Below are 15422 nucleotides of genomic sequence, written 5' to 3'. Positions count from 1 at the left end.
GAATGCAGCCATCATTCTCTGCCAGGGACCATCAAACTCACTGGGAAACAGACGTGCAAGTATTGTCCATTGGCCAAGTATGGTTACGATTAATTAGAGCCGCGTGTCGTGCTTTTGATAGCCAAAGTGCTGCACGAATGTAACGCCAACAGGCGGAACTGAACCTGGGACCTCTAGAGCTTCGTGAATGAACCTCCTCTGCTTGAGCTAAAAGCCAGCTGGCTCTCAGCTAAGGCTGCAGTGCAAGCTCAGTGGTCTCACTGCCACTACATGGGACAGTAAACCACACCCTGAAGGTGTGTGCATTACACTAACATTAATTAACCCTCATGTCGCAGCCCTTTGATAGGCAAGCTGGTATCAATAGCCCCATTTTACAGGGGTGAAGTGAAGTGACGGAGTCTGCGGAAGAGGATTTCTTGACATTCTTGCTCTTAGGGTGAAACACTCCTCTATACAGAGGGCCAGTGCCAGGCATTCAAACTACTTCAGTTATATTTGTGAGGTCAAATACACTGGTCCCTATCACATAACCCACCATCAATACCAGCACTACTTGTTGATCTCAATGACAGGCCAACAGACTGAACTCCACTTTTATCTGTACTAGTTGAGTCATGCTGGCAGTGACTAGTGAGCATCTGGCAGTGTAGCTCTTCCAGCAATGTGCTGGTCTCTGGATCAAGAAACCCATCTGGTCTCCGAGGCCCAATGCCTGTGTTCTAATGCTCAAGTCCACATCATCTTGTGGACTTCTGTGGCACCCTGCAGAGGAATGGGCCACTCAGTAAATTGGAAAGCAAGATCAGGACCCAAATTTGTAGCTGTGATCCTTGGCACTGAACTCCTTAACAAAAAGAAAGATTCCTTAAACAAAATATCATGGCATCACACCTTAAATAAAGCCAACTGAAGTTTGAGCCTATGACATCTTATTATCCAATAGATTTGATACATTTAGACATGTATGGAGAAACAGACACTTTAAATACTCACTGAATATTGGTTGAAATATTCCACCAAGAAAAAAGTGCAAGCAGCAGCATGTGCACACACGTGTTCTGTCTTGTCAAAGTGATAGATTTTATATAAAACTGACTTAAGGCTCCAACTTTCTTGATTTTAATAAGGTTGTCAGTAGTGAATGTTATCTTAACTCATGAAAAAAATCAAAAGACTTGTCTTGTTGCACCATATATCACAATGAACAGTTGACGAACAACAGAGAACATGCCCCAATTTGGGAAAGATTACTTTTTCTTGGAAGGAGGCAGGGGAAAGAGAGAGGAACACTGAAAGGCTTATACTCAAATGACTTGTGGTCAAAAGAGTAATTCCAATAGATATTCTTGAATCATGCCCAGACAATAAATCCTGCAACCAGAGGAAGACCTCTATTACATTAACAAGTACATTTAGTTCCTTCATAACAATGCAGTTCAACTGAGGCCTCAGACATTGAAAGAGTTAATGCCTGCCTTTCAGAAATGATTTCTGTGGAGAAGGGTAATTAACAAAAGCAGTACCAAACAATGAGATTCGTTCAATTGTTTCTATTACTGCTCAGGCAAGTTCTAAGAGGTGGAAGTCACCCCACATGGAGAAACTCACACTAGGGCTGACACCTAAGTCCCATTTAGCCCCAAGGGCAGAGCTCTTCACTTGTCTTCCTTCAGTGGAGTCAGCAACTGGACACAGCCTAACCCCATAACACTTTTCTTCCAAGTGTTGCCCTAAGATTCTAGGTAGAATTTAAGCCTTAGGCTCTGTATTGCAAAGCTTTGCATTAGAGCCCCTTTTTACAAGTGCTCCCCAAGGAGACACATTGCTTTGAGAGGAAGCCATCTTCAATAACCTAGGGTAAAGCTTTCCCAACTGCTCACGTGACTTGAGAACCTATGCCCCACAAATCATCATTGGGTTTTAGGCACCTAAATCACTTCTAAAAGTGTTACCTCGAGTGTAAGATATGCAGCTGTTACCTGCTCTGTAGCCGTGGTCAGCACTACTCCATGAGACAAGGTGTTGCTGCATTGGAGCTGTATAATATGGTTACTCATTTGGGGCCAGTCTCAATATTGGGGCCTCAGAGTTCCTTGCAGCTAACCATTAGATTCCCTGCCACTGTTCCAAACATTGTCCTTCAGACTGAGCATATGAGATGTTTGGCAGCCATGAAAATCGGCTAGTATTAAAGCACCATCGTCTGTGCTTAGAGGAGAGCTAACCCCCGCCCAGGTTCCACACTGACGGAGGGGATGGGCTAGGGAAATCTGTTCCGGGAAAGTGCCTGAAGCCTTTTTGAAGCCAACAACCCCAAAAGATTTTACTTGTCCATGAACAATGCAACCATGTCACTGTAATATGCACTCTGCATCTAACTCCTAGTCCACTATGCACAGGCTTTCAACAGCCACCAATAATGATAATTCTCCACCCATGATGGGTACTAACTCTATTTGGTGCTTACTTCATTAGCTAGGGAATTGATGCTGGGTGCCATCTGCAGCACTGTTTAGGCCTGCCGGCAATCTCATCACCTTGGAAATGCGACTGGGGTGGAGTTAAAATTAAAACATTGTCATAGCCAGGTCGTAACATTTCACGTGCTAGAGAATGGTGTCATTTGTTACTGGCATCTTGGAAAAATGGACCCCACCTGCCATTGAGAAGCAGCAGAAATGGAAGCTAGAGCTGGCTTAATGGCTCTTTCTTTCCCTTCACGTGTAAGTCTAGTTCGAGGCATGTGTCAGGATGGACCTTTAGCAGAATGGACAGCTTGTGCTTGTAGCTCAGACAGAGGCTTTTGCTGGTCAAGGTACCTGTGCACTCCTCCATCATAAATGATCTGGAGAAAGGGGTAAGCAGTGAGGTGGTAAAGTTTGCAGATGATACCAAACTGTTTAGGATAGTCAAGACAGAAGCAAACTGAGGGACTCCAAGAAGATCTCACCAAACTGAGCGATTGGGCAACAAAATGGCAAATGAAATTTAATGTGGGTAAGTGTAAAGTAATGCACATCGGGAAAAATAACCCCAACTATACGTACAGTATGATGGGGGCTAATTTGGCTATGACAAATCAGGAAAGATCTTGGCATTATCGTGGACAGTTCTCTGAAAACTTCCATGCAGTGTGCAGCGGCAGTCAAAAAGGCAAATAGGATACTAGGAATTATTAGGAAAGGGATAGAAAATAAGACCCCAGAATATTTTACTGCCCCTGTATAAAACTATGGTACACCCACATCTTGAATACAGTGTACAGATGAGGTCTCCTCACCTCAAAAAAGGTATTTTGGCCTTGGAAAGGGTTCAGAAAAGGGCAACTAAAATGATTAGGGGTTTGGAACAGGTCCTATATGAGGAGAGGTTAAAACAACTGGAACTTTTCAGTTTAGAGAAGAGAAGACTGAGGGGGGGTATGATAGAGGTCTACAAAATCATGAGTGGTGTGAAGAGGGCCGATAAAGAAGTTATTTATTAGTTCCCTAAATAGAAGAACTAGAGGACACCAAATGAAATTAATGGGTAGCAGGGTTAAAACTAATAAAAGAAAGTTCTTCTTCACGCAGCGTGTAGTCAACCTGTAGAACTCCTTGCCAGAGGAAGCCGTGAAGGCTAGGACTATAACAGTTTAAAGAGAAGCTAGATAATTTCATGGAGGTTAGGTCCATAAAAGGCTATTAGCAAGGGGATAAAATGGTGTCCTTGGCCTCTCTTTGTCAGAGGCTGGAGAGAGATGGCAGAAGACAAATTGCTTGATCATTGTCTTCAGTCCACCCTCTCTGGGGCACCTGGTGCTGGCGACTGTCAGCAGACAGGCTACTGGGCTAGAAGGACCTTTGGTCTGACCCAGTACGGCTGTTCTTATCCATTATGTCAGCTTCCAGCTAACCCCAAACCTCCAAGTCCTATGCAGCCAACGTTCCCCTCATTTAGAGCCTAGAGTATCCTAAGTCTTCATTTTGGAGCCACATGACCTGATTTCTCTACCACAAGGAGTGGTACACACAGGACTTGGATACAATGACTATAAAAAATGATTCTGTTCAGAGGCTGCTGGACTCAGATGTGCTCTGTGGTTCTCCTGGGCACCTCTGATCATCACTGCCCAGTGCACCTCAAAATCCTAGACCAGCCTACACATTCATGGAAGGATTGATTACAACCAACAGAAATGGTCTGAAGTGTGAAGGAACATTCCATTTTGTAACAACTCCCTAACTGGGGGAGTTCGTCACCCAGACAGTCAATCATGTTGGGTTCATCATTTGAAGAATCTGGAATTCGTCCTTACACTGGAGCCTTTTCACTTGGCTACCTGTAGGAACCTACTTGTGACCATCTTTGCGGCATTACAGGACAGTGAACCAGAGTCTTTCCTCCAAGCATTTGCTCATCCCAGAGGTAGTTCCATTACTGCTCTCCAAGTCAATACAGCGATGTCTCAGCTTTTACCTTAATTTAACAAGTCTGGGTTTGGTTCTCTGCTACCTTCTGAAGCTACTTTTATCTTGGGCCTAATTGGCAGAGATTCCTATTTTTTCAGCTACAGCTCTCCTTTCACTGCCAGGGCAGTGCTCAAAATGGGAAGTGTCAAAGCAGTATGCAGGATCCACACTAATTGATCCATGCCCTGCCAGCACCAAAGGAATATCAGCTGCTACCACAAAGCTCGCCACTCCCTCCCACTGGGGAGAATGTTTTACACCCACATGGCTTAATCATGAGCCATGATACATGGCCAAAGAGAACAACTCTCCTTCTAAATCTATTAAGACCCTGACTGCAGAAGTCTGCTGAGTAACAAATTACCACCTTATCACCACCCCACTCCTGTGGAATTATATTTTATTGCTTCTTGATTTTTTTCTAGGCTGACCACAGCCTTTTATCATTATATCTGCACTTTATCATAGCTTTATGGCCCATCATTCCCTCCCATTGGTCTTTCCCCCTTTCCCAAGGAACAGCTCCTTATATGCACCTCATCTAGTTTATCGGCTGATATTCCTCAAGGTTCAGTGGCTGCTTCCATGGTTATTTGCAATTTATCTGATTCCAAAACCTGACATTATTCCCGCACTGCGATATACAGTTGCCTGACTATTGTGCAAGCTTATTAGTCTGCATCAACAATTTTTTGTGCTACTCCCACATTTAGAGCAGAATTTGTTGAATTACAAAATTTGATGTCTGAGAAACATCACCCCATCTGCGCAGATAAGACAGAATTCATTACTGTAGGATCTACCATTACTGGGAAGAATTTAGGGCAAATTACTTTGCCCTTGGACAACATAGCCCTGTGCTAGTAACTCACTGTGCCCCAAATCCTCACCTCTTACAGATACTCTTTGGATCTGTGGCAATCAATTATGCCTAGTAAGGTGATAATGGAAACCTTCAAGCCCATCAGCCAAGTTTATCATCAAGCATAACACTCTGGCATTTTCTACCTCACCCTTCCTTTCTCCAGAATAGATCAACAGAAAGATTATTCCTTATTCAGGCGAATTTTCATGAATGGGTAACTAGTGATCACTGACAGGTGCATGGCAGCAAGAATAAAGAGTAGGTTTGGACGCATGCAGCTAGATAGGGCTTTAAATTACTAGCTAAGGATATTGTTGGGACTTAGGTGGTGTCAGTGTAAATGAGTCAATTCACCTTGCATTGATTTGTCCCCCCCGCCAAAGGCCATGTATTTGAGAGAGCTTGTGCATCTGTGTCCAGCCATGCTTCTGCTTGTTCAAGAACTCTTCCTAAACACTAAGAGCTAGGACCACCAATTTTGGGATGTAGCTTCCTCTCTCCTAACAAAGCAAGGCCAGGGTTTGGTTGTGCCAGGACAATGGGCATGTGCATGGAATGTGATTGTTTCCTCAAGTGGAATGGGAGGGCTCATAGCAGGAACAGTTATTCTCCAATGACCTCAGAAGAGCCTCCTTGAAGAACAGCCAGCAAGCAGGTCATGAAGCCCCTTGCCCTAAGCCCTTGCACCTGATACCCCCTGCCCAAAGTCACCCCTAACACCAACCCTGACTTCTGCACTCTCCCACACCTCCTGCCCCACAACCCCAACAGGGCCAAGCAACGCTGGGTAAACTTTTTAGTTTCATATAAGAGTTGTGAACAAATGGGTGACAGTTAAATATAAATAGCCCTTCTCCATAACGTATTGTAAGACCCTTATCCAAGACTGTTAATAAATGGCAAAATGTCAACAGCAAAAAAGTTTCATAGGAACTCCTCCAGCCAGCCACAGACTGACAAAAGTAGTCCTTTTTCTATTTTGTCCTGCAAAAATGCCAAAGCAGACTTTTCTTAGTGCCCAGGTGGTCAGAATCCAGATAAGGATACTTGATTGTTTCATCCACACTCCTCCATATGCTTAAAAATATTGACTAGTTATTTTGTACAACCATCTTATGAGCTTGAGGTGTTCTCTTCTCCAGTTGGCAGAGGAGACTGTTACCGAGTGGGTTAGTAGCGCACAGGTCACAAACAAGGATACCAAGCCAGTGGTGAAGCTGAAGGGGTGAACCAAGAGTATTCACTCCAGAAAGTGGTAACAGATACTTAGGTGCCTAGTATCAAAAGACAAATAGCAAAGCCACAAGAGCTAGGAGCTTGCTCCAAAGAGAAATGACCACCAGGGAATGTGTACAGAAAATGGTTCACTCCGGCTTCCATGGCAATCAGTAGCAAAATTACCTTTGATTAGTGAGGAAAGAGGGTTAGGTCTCTGGCCTGCGATCCAGAACATATGGGTCCACTTTGCCATCAAACAGAAATCTGTGACAGATATTTAGGCATCCAAATCAGATTGGAATCCAAGGTGGCTGGGTTTGTTTGCAGATTTTGGCCTTAATCTTGTGCTTCAGCTCCCTGGCTGTAAGGTAGGGGTCATGACCTTTCCTCTCCATATGGTCTTATCTTGTAAACCCATATGTGTTTATGTACAGCTCCTAGCATGACCGTTTGGGCATCTGAGCACAAATAATTCCAACAACTTGACAGACCAGATTTGACTTTTAGGTGGTCCTGGAAATGGGGGAAGAGGTGCACCTTTAGGGTAACTCCTTGTGGCACACCAATATTCCTCCCTTTGGGATTTGTCAAGCCCATGGCCAAGGCTAGTTCCAGCTAAGCCAGCTCCCATTGATCCACTGCATGGTAGGTTTGCTGGATTAATTGACAAAGTGCTCGGTAATCATCCTGCTGTGAAGAAAAAATGCAACGAGACAGGCCTGACAAATGGGAGACAGATTAGATGTTTGTCACACATTAAAGACCCCATCACAGAAGCTGCACACCCAATTAAAAGCAATACAGGAAAGCAGACAGGTGCTTTGAATGTGACTGTCTCTAGTTCCCTTTTGCACTGTGCCATGGGAATTCTCAGCCTGGGAGGTATTCTCCCCACCATCAGGCGAAACGGATCGCTAGGAGGGAAAGATTTGATCAGACTCATCTACAGGTAGACCCGCTCTGAAGTTCCACTGGAGCTGAGAGAGTTCTATGGTTCTATAAGAGCAGAATTCTAGAACTGAAGGGACCTTGACAGGTCATCAAGTCCAGTCTTTTGTCCTCACGGCAAGACCCAACACCAGCTAGACCATCCCTGACAGATGTCTCTAACCTGCTCTTACATAACTCGTGTTGGAGATTCCACAGCCTCCCAATGTAATTTATTCCAGTGTTTAACCACCCTGACTGTTGGGAAATTTTCCCTAATGTCCAACCTAAGCCTCCCTTGCTGCAGTTTAAGCCAATTGCTTCTTGTCCAATCCTCAGAGGCCAAGGAGAACTATTTTTCCTCCCTCCTCCTCTTGACACCCTTTTAGATACCTGAAAATCGCTATCATGTCCCCTCTCAGTCTTCTCCTTTGCAAACTGAACAAGCCCAATTCTTTGTCTTTTCGTAGGTCATGTTCTTTAGAGCTTTAACAATTCTTGTTGCTCTTCTCTGGACCTTCTCCAATTTCTCTACATCTTTCTTGAAATGCTGTGCCCTCCAACGGAGGCCTAATCAGAGCAGAGTAGAGCACAAGAATGACTGCTCATATCAGGAGTTTGGTGCACACAAAAAAATGACAAGACTTTAGTTGAGAAAATGTTTTCCTTGTGTGACCCCAGCTTAAATGTTGCCTGGACCTTCCAATGGGCAATTTGAAGTTTTGAGGTGATATTTATAAGAGCACCTCTAAACTGTGGGGGAATGCTTTTTTCTCTGTATTTATGTAGAAGATGGTATGCAAATTCCATTCTGGATTCATTAAAAGGAGGCAATTCTGTGCAAGTGCACTACTTAATATGATTAACTCTGCCAGTAATACAATAAAAATGAGCGAGAGGGGGGGACAAAGGTCCTCAGTTGATCCAAGTCACTGAACTCCAGGAGCTATATGAATTCATACAAGCTGAAGATCCATCCGAGTAACTAGATGGCAAAGTCAACAGCAAGAATTCTTTCATAGCCTCCTATAGTTACAACAAGGCAGTTCTTAAATTGATAGGAAACTCTGAAATTGCCAAGATAAGACTGTTTTGCAACCCACATGCCACCTACGCACCAGAGGTTTTTCTCTGTGAGGAACGTCAAAATGTAACAGAGGCAGACCCATTAACCTTAATCCATTATACAGCCACCTACAAGACTCATACCATAGATGGAAAATGACAAGAAAGGAATGTGTTGTATCAAGTTGGAATAAAATGCATGAAGATCTCATAAGCCACACATGCATTAGCCAACAGGGGTACCATAGGGTAGGGTGCATTTGTAGAGAATAACCTCATTACAAAAAATTCAAACAATTATACACTAAAGGAAATAGGAAAGTTAAGATGGGATAGTAAGAATGGGTGGCTTCAGGGCTCAGAGGGAAAGTATGTGTGCTGGGAGACCAGAGTTATGTGGGAAGGGTTTAGCAGATTGGGCCACATTCTCTAACAAGAAAGAAAAAGGTGATGATACAGAGATGGCAAGAGAAATGAAGTGAGTGGTGTGGACTGAATGGGGAAGCAGTTCAGTAGACTGAATAATTTAATGAGGAAATTTTAGTAAAAATGTATTACTCAACCCCACAGAGGAGTAGAGTAAGTGGACACATTCTCTGTCATCCTGGGCTGGGCTGTGTCATGTCATCCTACTCTCCACCCAACACTTTTAGTAAGCATTTGAGACATTTGCATGTGCTAAAGAACGAAGTGTGCATTAGTGCCTGAAGAGTATTAGAGTATAATTGCAGGTAATGCCTAGAAGGCCTGGCCCCATTGTGCCACACACCATGCAAGAAAAAAAGGAAGAGGTACCGAATGGGTAAGGAGTGACTTGTTAACTGTAAATCTTGATTTTGGGAGAAGATGGGCATATCCCTGGTAATTCAAGTGTAATTTTTAAGTTTGGTTCACTAACGAGCAGGGCTGTTGGGGAGGGAGAGGGGGAAAGGGAGGGACAGAGACAGACCAACCTTTGCAGAAAAAATTCCCTCATTTATAGAAATTTCAGACTTTCAACCAACTGGCAAGTTCTGTTAAAAACAAGTAGCTTGTAAGCCTAGTTAAGTACACCTACCTAACGCTCCAGCATGGCAGAAAACCTGAGCTAAACAACCACATGGTAAGGTAGGTAAGTAGGTAGATACACAATCTAGAGTCTGATACAGTGCCCACCGCAGTGAATAAGAGCCATGGGAATCCTTTCAATGGGTACTAAAGCTGATCCTCCCAGTTGTCCTTCACGTCACAGTAGGCTAGTCCCCTACATGATTTTCTAGTCAACTACGAAAACATCCCGACAAGTGGTGCTGCCATCACTTATCTTGGGAAATCAATCCATACTCCAGTAGATACTGGGGAGCTCTAACAGCATCCAGATGCTTTCACTGTGCTGGACTTCTGTTATTCTCTTTGAAAGTGCTGTCATGTGGAATGGCAGTGGTAGCACTGTTTACATATACAGCATTGTACATCAAAAGCACAGCAGCTTCCCAATTACTGGGATACCCTGTTGATTAACACAACTGTGGATTCCAGTTTTGGAGTGAATGCACAGACTGCGCTTTGCATTTCACATGACAACACTATCTCAAGTGTACCAAAAGTAAAGTACAGCCAAATACCTCCATCTACCTTTCTAACCATTTCGTTTTATACTACATGAATATAAATTCACAGAAGAGCAGTGCTTGCACGGCAAGAGGAAAAACAGTCTTTTGAAAGTCTTGCAAGCTAATTGGTCTTGAACCTAAATCATAAAAGACCTGTAATTATACTGCTCAGAATTAACACAGAATGCTGCTTTAAAAAGTCCATTTTTAAGAGAATTTATACTATAAGACCTGTCACTTGTGAGTAATAGAAGCGGAGATGCTAAGTTAAGCTTTGTTATCCTGTTTGTTCATATGGTGCTTATACCAGCTGTATCCCACAGAAAAGCACTTTTCAATTTATTTTTATTGCTTCTTTCTAAAAGCATTCCATTAAAGTAATATTATGCTATATGAAGTTTCAAACTGCCATCGGAAGTTTATTTGCTTGTTTTGCAGGAATGGAATAAACGGTTATTTGCAGTAACTTATTACAGCTTCATGCTTGTGATACCATAATTAAGAATCAATAGCTGGTAATAACCAGTGGTAACGTGTCTTTCCAAATTTGAACTGGACTGATACTTGGCCTACAGGCCATCTAGTCCCACGATTCTGCCCCACATATATAAACTTACAAGGGGTTCTAAGGTATCAACTCCTAGGAGCTCTTACAGTAACCAAATACTGTTGAGGAACTAATTTTTTTAACCCAGAGAAAACTGAAACACCAAAACCTTGAAATCTGAAAGTTACTAAAACCCAAGAATGTCTGTTTTTTCAAAAGCACTTGTCATAAAGTTCTCGTTTTCTAAGTCCAAATCTATAGCTCAGAGCTCATACACTTGTCTTGGTTTATTCTGGGCTACCCACCTACCTAGAAGCCTGGCATTTAACAGCTTGGCACTCTTCATAGATGAGAAACAGAACAAGAGTTTGAGATCTTGTCCTGTTTGACAGTTGAGCCCTTCCAGAACGGTCGCAAACTTGCAGACACTGATGGAAGAGCTGTATTTTTGAACCCAACCTTTTCAGAATGATCATTTTAATAAAGGATTTGGATGAGCAGCGTGAAGAGGCATTCTCCAGGCTTTTAAATTGAATTCAGACAACAGACAATGAGAAAGTGCTCCACAAAGTGGGGGGGGGGGGAGGGGGGAAGGAGGGGGAAGAGAAGAGAGAAGATACACTGGGATTGATTATTTTTCATGCTATTATGTGGAGTGCAGAGTCAGACATCACACTGTCCAGACCAAATTGGAAGGTTATACTTAAAGTAATTGTTACCTAATAAAGGTTAGAAAAACGGACAGCTAGTTCTTTCGAAGCCTGTAAATTTCTCCACACGCTAATCTTTCCCCCTAAGGTATTGCACTAACTGTATTATCAATTTGACACTCGATTGCTTTAGAGGCACAAATTCACTCCCCATATTATCAGCTTCAGAAGATTGGGAGAGAAGTGTCTGATTTGGACAGTAAAGGCAACGGCGAAATCTTCCCCCACTTCTTGGTTAGAAAACAAGTGGAATGCAGTAGAAGTTTTTGAAAGAAAATTGGCTGGAGTGAAATGTGAATAGCACAGAAGATCACACAGTAACAAACAAAAAAGGAACAGCCAATCATTCCTATCACCTTGGGATATGGTATTTGGAAAGAATTTGCTCCGATATTCCTCTGCTGTGTACAAATACATGTGCATGCGTGCACACGAGTAATTCTTAAACCAATCAATACAAGTCTCTAAAGTGAAAGATTGAAGCCATCTGTGGCAGGAACGTCAGTAAGCAATGCATGCAGGTTTCCTTGTCCAACTGTCAGCTTATCCACACATTGCTCAGCTTGATGAAATGCAGTTGTAAGGTACAGTATTTAAGCGATACAGAGCATAAAAAAGCAAGCCTAGACTCAACTTGTCTTCTAAGCCACACTAAGCACAACTGGGTGTGGTCAGTTTGAGGATGGGGCACCTTCTAGCAAAGCCCAAAGGGTGCTGGTAAAAGGTTCTGTTGATTTACTTGGTGGTGCTTTTCTTCCTAATACACACACTCCAACTGGTCTGGTCTGGTCCCCAGAGGCATTGCTGCTGATGCCATCATCTTTAAGATCAAAGATCTGTAGGCTTGGGAAAACCTCATTAGATGGGTGTAACACAAACTTAAGCAACTGACGGTTGAGAAAACCCTGGATTCCAAACATCTATTCTTGTTTGCACTGCATAAGTTACTTACTTTTTAGACTGTATTTAGCCTGTATTACTGTATACGGAGGACTACTGAATCTTGCTCTCCTGGGGTTCCTTTGGTGGTGTGAAATGGCAGAACTAATTAGGGCAACATTTTCAAAAGAATGCCTTGGACTTTGGAAACTCAACCCCATTGACACTGAGGCTCCTAAGTTGCTTGACGTTTTGGGGGAATGTTACTCAATACTTTGCAGTTGAATAGCTCCATGTACCTAAACATCTCAAATGGCATCAATAAGATTAGTAGGATCATCCCCACTTCAGAGGTCCACTAAAGCAGAGATGAAGTGATGCCCAGTAAAATACTATCAGTCCAGAAGAGACTCTCAACTTTAATGAAATGCAAGTTCAGAGATGGGGGTCACACTAGGGGTATGTCTAAACTACATGCTTCTTTCGAAAGAGATCGTTTAGACAACCACCACTTTTCGAAAAAGCAATCTGCTTTTGAAAGTGTGTAGTCTAGAGACTTTTCTAGTGTGTAGTTGAACTGCTTTTTCGGAAGAACACCCAGACAATCTGGATGCTCTTTCAAAAAAAAAAAAAAAAAAAAAAAAAAAAAAAAAACTTTGTTTGCGTTCAAGAACACATTTTTATGAAAGCTCTTTCAAAAACAGGTGTTATTCTTGTAAAATTAGGTTTACTGCTGTTGAAAAAAGCCACCACATTCTTTCGATTTAATTTTGAAAGAACATGACAGCAGTCTAGACGCAGGTGAAGTTTTTTTTGAAAAAACCAGGTTTTTGAAAAAACCTGTAGTTAGGGTTGCCAGATGGTTTCAACGAAAATACCAGGCACACTTAACATTACATCACAGTCTACATTACATCTTATTTAGAAGATACTGGCGATTTATATTTTCTCAATTTGTTTCCCCAATAGAAAGCTCAAATACAGGACTGTCTGGTTCAAAACCAGACACCTGGCCACCCTACCTGTAGTCTAGACATAGCCTAGGTCTCTGGAATGCTAATCCAGTTTTCTAACCACCTGTGCCTCACCTGGGCAGTGCATGTGGTTATAGCTGGCTTATGAGATTGGATTCATAGCATGCTTAAAATGCCAGTGCTATTCTAGCCACATCAGGTTTTATGATCTGTTAAATATACGTCAAAACTGATCATATATCATTGTCATGTCTTCATGGATGCCATCTGTCAACTTTCTGATGCAGAAAAACAAAAAAAATTAAAAGTCATTCTGTGGGTTGCAACCTAGTCTGTCTCTTGAAATGAAGATAATTTATTCCCCTCTTTTGGGGGCATTCTGGTTTGCGATAGAACAGGATTAGTGCCAGGAGAAGCCCCTCGACCCTACTCTCTCTGCTTCTCCCCACTGAAGTGAGGGATACAAGGATCAGGAAGAACATTTGCAAAAATAAGATCCGTACCACAAAATGAATTGGATAGGATTGAATAAGTCATATTCGCTCTTAGCAGTCATGAACAGTGGAGTTTATTTTAAGTGAATATTTTTCCCCAGTAAGGCCTTATCTGAATAAAATAGGATGTAATAGCTTGCTGTATTATACAACACAAGAAGAGAGTCCTGTTCAAGAAAAGGAAGATCTCCATGCTGTAAAGTAAGCATCTCTGGCTTAAGATCTTATCCTACAGACTTTAAGTAGAAGCCTGGGAAAAATGGCTGATTTACCCCTTCATAACACTTGATTGTGTGCCCCTGATTCTTGTTTACAGATAGAAAGTTTTTTTAAAAAAAATGAAACAATCAATTATCTCTTCCTAATAGTCAATCTATAGAACATGTTGATGATGGATACTGTCAAGTCAAAACCAACTGGGTGCATAGAAGTCAGAACTTTATGGAGGATGGACATCAAGGGTTATTAACTAAGATGCTCAGGGCTGCTACTCATACTCTGGGGCTAACTCTACATGACAAGGTTTTTGTGCAAAACCGGCCATTTTTGCGCAAAAACCAGCAGAGCGTCCACACCTCAAGCACACAAATAAATCAGAAGAGAAGGCTTTTTTTGTAGAGTTATTCCTCCCCACAAGGAATAACTCCTTTTTGCGCTACAGCTCTTGTGCAAAAAGTCAAGTGTGGATGCTTGAGGGGTTTTTATGAAATAAACCCCTAGCGGAAAAAGCACAGATGCTCTGATGGCCATTTGCAGAATGGCCATCAGAGCTTTCTTGTACAAGAGCATCCATGCAGTGTGGACGCTCTCTTGTGCAAAAGCACATTGCTTTTGCAATGCACTTTGAGATCTGGATGCACTTTTGCACACGTTTTTGTGCAAGAACTCTTCTGCAGAAGGCTTCTTGCACAAAAACCCTGAAGTGTAGACTAAGTCCAGGTGTCCCTAAACTTCTGCCAGCTGCAGAGACTGGGTAACAGGAAATGGATCCCTTAATTGGCCTGTTCCATCCATTCCCTCTGAAGCACTGGTGATTGGCAGAAGACAAGATTCTGGACTAGATGGATCAGACTGAAGCAGCACGGCTGTACTTATTCCTAAGAAAGCAAGGAAGGGAATTCTGCTCTCAGTAGCACTAAGAGCAAGCTGGACAGAAGGGCTTGATCTTTCAAGGTGCTCAGCTCCTCCTGGAAGCTGTTGAGAACCCTCAGCTTCCAGGAAAGTTAAATGAGCGTGGAACATCTCCCATGAGCAGGTCCATACCATGGAGATTTAGGTCCTCACTTTACAATCTACACAGGCATCACAAAACAGATGTTGGCCCTGAAACTGATGGTCAAATGTTGGAATTCAACCTATGCGGCAAGGAGTACAGGATTTACAAATTTGGGGCCAAATTCACTATTATGCCCTATTAATCTATTTTTTTTGGGGGGAGGGGTTGCACTGGTAAACTGACAGCAAAAATTTAGACTCACAGATCACTTGAATCGTCTGATTAAATCCTTGATCCTGCAGCCATCAAACTATCAGAGTTAGGGGCCAAAGAGCTTATTGAATTGTTTTTTCCAGAGCCTGTTTCTCTCCTTCCCAGGATAATAAATACAGCTATGTAAAAGAAAGGACACATACAAATGGCTGTTATCAGAAAGCCACTCTTTAATGCCATCCAGATAATGTCACAGTACTCAGTCTTC

The 15422-nt window shown here is 42.5% G+C and overlaps 1 long non-coding RNA gene across 1 annotated transcript in view; it reads right to left on the bottom strand.

Moving 5' to 3' along the window:
- Positions 1-15422, bottom strand: part of LOC142820906 (uncharacterized) — a 110710-nt gene that overhangs the window by 37955 nt on the left and 57333 nt on the right. The window lies entirely within an intron of this gene.

Source organism: Pelodiscus sinensis, chromosome 27 (genome assembly GCF_052426305.1).
Source record: "Pelodiscus sinensis isolate ZL-2025 chromosome 27, ASM5242630v1, whole genome shotgun sequence".
Lineage (NCBI taxonomy): Eukaryota > Metazoa > Chordata > Testudines > Trionychidae > Pelodiscus > Pelodiscus sinensis.
The sequence above is the reverse complement of the archived record's forward strand: the minus strand, read 5'-3'. Positions and strand labels throughout refer to the sequence as shown.